We start from the raw sequence: 6,045 nt of genomic DNA, 5'->3' as shown, positions 1-6,045 counted from the left end.
TTTTTGTATGTATATCTTAATATTTAGCAATCAGTGTGCAGAACACACACAAGGAAAACCAAAAGTTTATGTTACACAGAAGTTTGGAGAATTACTAAGAGGATAGGAATTTTAAGACAATTAACTGACCCCCAAAAATGTTAAATGCAAATTACATGAGTAAATTAACAAGCCATGAGAAAAACATATTTCTTCTCACCTATAAGTGCAAATTAGGTTGTGGAGGGCTCCCTGCCTCGCCCAACTCAGGCCTCTGCTCACCTCCATTGGCAACAGCACCTTGCTGACAAGCTCTCCCCCTGCCCCCTGCTTCATCTTTACGGCACTGATCTTTGCCTGAGGAAGCAGTCATGTGTCTGCCTCCACATGTAGATGCTAGGATATCAGCTCTCTGAGAGGAAGAACTTTTCTAATCCCCTGTAATATTTCCAGACTTTAGGACAGTGCCTGGCAAGTGTTCCTGAACACAGCAAGTGTTCAGTAAATACTTACTGATGAATGAATTGTCTACACAGTCACTTCTGTTTGGCTTATGATTATGTCCATGTCAGTTTTACTCCTTTTGCCACAAAGTGTGTATGTGTGTGTGTGTGTAGAGAGAATTGGTCTGTTTTTGTGATTCCAGAAAAATCTGAAAACTTTTGCAGAACCACAAATTCTTGCAAGCAAGAACTGAGTTAAAATCTGGAATAAAGGTGTGGGATTAAAGTCAGATGATAAGCTAGACATGTTACAAAACAACTCTTCTTTTTTATATAATTTTTATTTATTTTTTGCTGTGCTGCATCTTTTCTGCTGTACTCCAGCTTTATCTGCTTGAGGCGAGCAGGGGCTACTCTCGATTGCAGTGCTTCTCATTGCTGTGGCTTCTCTCGTGGAGCTTGGGCTCTAGGCATGCAGGCCTCAGTATTTGTGGCATATAGGCACAGTAGTTGCAGCTCTCAAGCTCTAGAGCTTGGGCTCGATGGTTGCGGTGCATCAGCTTTATTACTCCATAGCAAGTGGGCTCTTACCAGACCAGGGATCGAACCCATGTACCCTGCATTAGCAGTCAGATTCTTATCCACTGCACCACCAGGGAAGTCTCTTATATTATTTTAAGAGCACCAATTTCCATGTTTTGTAACAGGGAATCAAACTCAGTGAACTGATTTTACCTCAACATTTCCACCTGTGTTGTGCCATCTATAGAACTGTTCTTTTCCATCATTCCCAGTGTCTTGCAGGGTTACATGGAACAGATATGACTCAGTCTCTAGATCTGTAGGGATCCTTTGTTTCACACAGCAGGAATCCCCCTTGACTCCTGCCGGAATGTTTGGAAAACTGCAACAGCTGTCTTTCAGACTCCCCCAGCCTGCAGGAAGGGCTGATATTTATCAAGTCTCTGCTCTAAGCAGATGTCTGGCAAATTTCTTACTGATCCCCAAGTGACCTGATGTGAAAAGTATTCTACGTTTCTTCCAAGTAAAGAAACGGGCACAGGGAAGTTGCTAAAAGTTGTTAGGTAAACTAGAAATCACAGAGGTGTATCTCGGGGACACAGCACAGTAGGCACTCAGAAGCCAATAAAACCTGGAGGACAGCAGCCCTGGGACCAGTGCAGCTGGGAGTGGGGGTGGGTTGCAGCTTGGAGGTGAAGGAGTCAGGAAGCCAGGAGCCCAGCCTGACCCTGGGCAGGAACCTCTGCAGGAGCCTCTTAGGCTGAGGAAAGGACAAGATGTCGGGGGAAGGCAGGTCACCTCTGCAGTATAAAGTGGGACCCTGACTGGGAAATTTAGGATGCCTAAAAGTCCAGAGACTCCAGAAATCAAAAATTAGTGCTCTGGGTTTTTCTGAGCATTTGGTGGAGGGGGATAAAAAATGGCATCCTCCAGGCCTTTGAGCACCTGGCTGGGGACTACGCTGGTGAATGAAACTCAGAGAAACTCATTTTGAGAGACTCAAACTCAAGTGTCACTTGGCTCCAAAGTCCAGGATTTTTCTGTTGTGGTCTGATGTTTCTAGCTTCCTATTATTCAAAACCAAAGGGGTAGGGGGGACACTAACCCTTCCACTTGTCTTTGAATATGTGTTATTGTTTGACAACTGGCACCTACCCCCAGAAACAGCCTTCGATGAAGCTGGGAATATACTGGCATACGTTACGTACGGTGGTTACTCACAATGCTATCATAAAATAGTACATGAAGTCATTATTTTAAAATGGGAAAGGTCCTTTGCTTACTCTGAGGTTCGTGAGGATTTTTAAATTTTGTTAAGAAACTCAATGTCCTTCTTGTTGGATTGTCTGGCCATGTTGTGTCTTTGTTCATGAATAATAATACTGATCTGCTGCTCTGCTCTTCCACTCCTCCCAGAAAGCAAAGCAATAATAAAGGGGGTTTCCAAGTTGCAAATGGTTGCCAAAATCAGCATCTTTTTCTTCCCTGGGAATCACGAAAAAGCAGCAATGAGAACTGAAATCAAAAAATTTTCCCACTTGGAAAGTTTATTTTTAATTCTCTTTAAAAACGCTTGGATCAGAAAAAGTAATCCAAGTTACAGAACTGTTAATAATAGAGGGGGAAAAAAATCACATTTCAGAAACAAAGGGAGAACCTGTGGGATACAGTCCAGAATAAATTCCTAGTGCAAATATTTGTATTGTTATCAAATAAAGAACAAAGCAAATGCAATAAACATCTGACACAAAGAATTTTTTTTCTTAAAAAGAATATATAGAAGAAAAGAACTTTAAAAGGTAAAAGAGGAGATATGAATGAGACATGAAATTTTCAAAAAGCAGAATATATATAACTAATCACAAAGTCTGGTTCCTTGCAGAGTGGTAAAGATAAATAACTAGCTTACCTAACTAAAAATAACAAAACAAGGGAGAAAATATCACTACTCAGAATAGGAAATTATAAAAGGGAAGCTGCAGAAACAGGCAAAATTGCATGTACCATAAGGGAATAATTGGCTCAACTGTCTGCAAATACATTTAAAAGCATGAATGAAGTAGAGACTGACTGTTCTAAAGAAATACAATTTGTAGAAACTAAACCTAGGAGACATAGAAAATCTAAGCAGACTAATGATCATGCGAGAATTATAAGAAAATTGCTAAAGAAATGCCACCCCCAAGTTCCCCCATGTCCCACCCAGGAAAGCACCCAGATGATTTCTCAGGGAAATCGCTCCAACCTTCAGGAAGCAAATAGTTCTCAGGTCACATAGATTAATCTGTCCAGCTTCATAGCCACATAATACAGTGAAGGTCATTGTTTCCTCTGTGTGTCTGACAACTATAGTGATCCCAGGCATCAGAGAATCTCAGCCCTCTCCCACCAGGACTCCAAAACTCAGACCATAAAAAGCAAAGTGTTAGTCGTTCAGTCGTGTCTGACTCGTTGCAACCCCATGGACTGTAGCCCACCAGGCTTCTCTGTCCATGGAATTTTTTCAGGCAAGAATACTGGAGTGGGTTGCCATTCCCTTCTCCAGGGGAACTTCTCCACCCAGGGATCTAATCCAGGACTTCCGCATTGCAGGCAGATTCTTTATTGTCTGAGCCACCAGGGAAGCCCCCCAAAACAGAGAAGCATCTTCTTATTCCTTTAACTTCAATCTTGCAAATTCATGAAAACTGCTTTATCACTTCCTTTCACTGATTCACTAGATACGTATTCTGTGTTTACTCTATGCCAAACATCCTTCCCAAGGGAAGCAGCAAATAAAACATACAATGTTCCTGACCTCATGGAGTTTGTACTTTAGTGGAGGAGACAGACAGCAAGAATAAAATAACACAGTCCATTAAATGAAAGCGTGATGGAGAAAAATGAAGCAGATGAAGTACTGCCGTGGTAGGTGGTCACAGAGGGATTCACTGATAAGATAATATCCAAGTTAAGATATGAAGGATATGAGTGAGTGAGCCTGGACATCTCAGGAAGAGCATTCAGGCAGAAGGGACAGCTAATAAAAATAAGTCTCAGTGGAGGATGTGCTTGATGTATTTGACAAACAGCAGAAAAGGCCACCAGGGCCAGAGCGTTTGGAGTTAGGAAGAGAGTTATGCTGCTGCTAAGTCACGTCAGTCGTGTCCGACTCTGTGTGACCCCATAGACGGCAGCCCACCAGGCTCCCCCGTCCCGGGGATTCTCCAGGCAAGAACACTGGGGTGGGTTGCCATTTCCTTCTCCAATGCATGAAAGTGAAAAGTGAAAGTGAAGTCGCTCAGTCGTGTCCGACTGTTCGAGACCCCATGGACCGCAGCCTACCAGGCTCTCCCGTCCATGGGATTTTCCAGGCAAGAGGACTGGAGTGGGGTGCCATTGCCTTCTCCATAGGAGAGTTATAGCAGATGAATTTAGAATCTAGCAGGGCTAGATTACACAGAGCTTCAGAGGTGAGCATCAAAAGTTTTATTTTTATTCTGAGAGGCATGGGAAGACATGGGAGGATTCTGAGCAATGGCTCTGATCTGGCATTTCAGAGAAACAATCTGCCTGAGGCAGAGGACAGCGGCAGAGGCAGGGAGAATGGCAAGGAGACAGCCTCAACCCAGGAAGGAGATGATGGCAGCAGAGACCTACATGGTTGCGATCAAGGGGGTGACCTGGCTATGCCAAGAATCCTTTCAGAGTTGCAACAAGGTACAGGCATATGCTAGCGCTTAAGTGTCATGACTGATGACACCCAACCTCGGTCGAGAACAATCGAAGCAAAATCAGTAGCATCTTTTATCCAAACAATATGAGAGAAGAGCAGAAAAAGTTATCTTAATAAAGCCCTAAATCCTATTAGGGCTCCTAATGGAGATTGAGAATAATCTATTAGTGTACAAAGTCCAAAAATAAAATTAAACTTGATCAAATTGGTCATTGTGCTTATTGCCTGTATTTGAACAATGCAGTTCCTTTTTTTCTGAATTCAAGCCCATAAACTATTTTAAAACTCATGCCAGCTATTTCCAGAATGCAGAAGTCCTTAAAGGTCATGGTTATTACTCAGTGGAGTTATTGAGGGCCCAGTGGATAAGAAAGAACAAATAGTTTCCCAGTTAAGGGTACTAGAGGCATGTGGTTCTCTGTAGGTTGAGAAGAGTGGTGTTTGAGATGTAATTCATGATTGAAGTTTGAAAGATGTCCTGCTGCTTACCAAGTCATAGAATGAGGGATAGGACATGAAGCAGAAACCCAATCCATCTGACTCCCTTGGATAAGCCCACTGAAATAGTGCAGAACATCAGTTTTTAAACACCTTTCTGAAGATAGTAAGAAACATATAACCCTTCATTACCAAGATGCACTGAAGACAATGACACTGGCCCCCTGTGGACTGGCCCTGCTGGCTTGTTCAATACCACACGCCTAGTCGGGTGCCTGGCACACAGCACATACTCAGTAAAGATTTGTTTGAGTGAATAAACAAAGGAATAAATAGCTGAATCTTCTTTGACATCATTCAATCCCTTTATGGAATCAACATTATAAGAAAAAAAGCAACTCCGATTCTTATAAGCCTCAGACCCTGAAGGCAGGCAGACCTGGCTTCACTGCTCACTGTGTTACTGCATGCTATCGAGCCTGGTCAGCTTCTCTTGCCCCTCAGCTTCTGTTTCCTCATCTGCAAAATCAGGATAATAATACCAAACTCCTGGTCTTGTCGTGAGGATTAACTAAAGTAATGTTCAAAAAGGATACAACATACTGCCTCATAGTTATTAGATACTATTATCATCAATAAAATGGCATTAAAATTACTATAAGAAATTTCACAGAGATGACACCTTGTAGATAAACTTAAAATTTTTTTCTTTTGTTACAAAATGTTTCAAATATATACAAAAGTACAGAGTGTAATGAACTGCCTCATACCCAGTACCCAGTTTCAATAGTTATCAGCTCATCGCTGGTCATCCCCCTTCCCCAACTGCTTGGATTATTTTGAAGCAAATCCCAGACATTATGTCATGTCATCTGTGATACTTCAATATGTATTTCTAAAATAATAACTAAAATCTCATATCACTCTTAAAAATAATGAATAAAGATT

The sequence above is a fragment of the Ovis aries genome, chromosome 8 (assembly GCF_016772045.2).
Source record: "Ovis aries strain OAR_USU_Benz2616 breed Rambouillet chromosome 8, ARS-UI_Ramb_v3.0, whole genome shotgun sequence".
Classification (NCBI taxonomy): domain Eukaryota; kingdom Metazoa; phylum Chordata; class Mammalia; order Artiodactyla; family Bovidae; genus Ovis; species Ovis aries.
The sequence above is the reverse complement of the archived record's forward strand: the minus strand, read 5'-3'. Positions refer to the sequence as shown.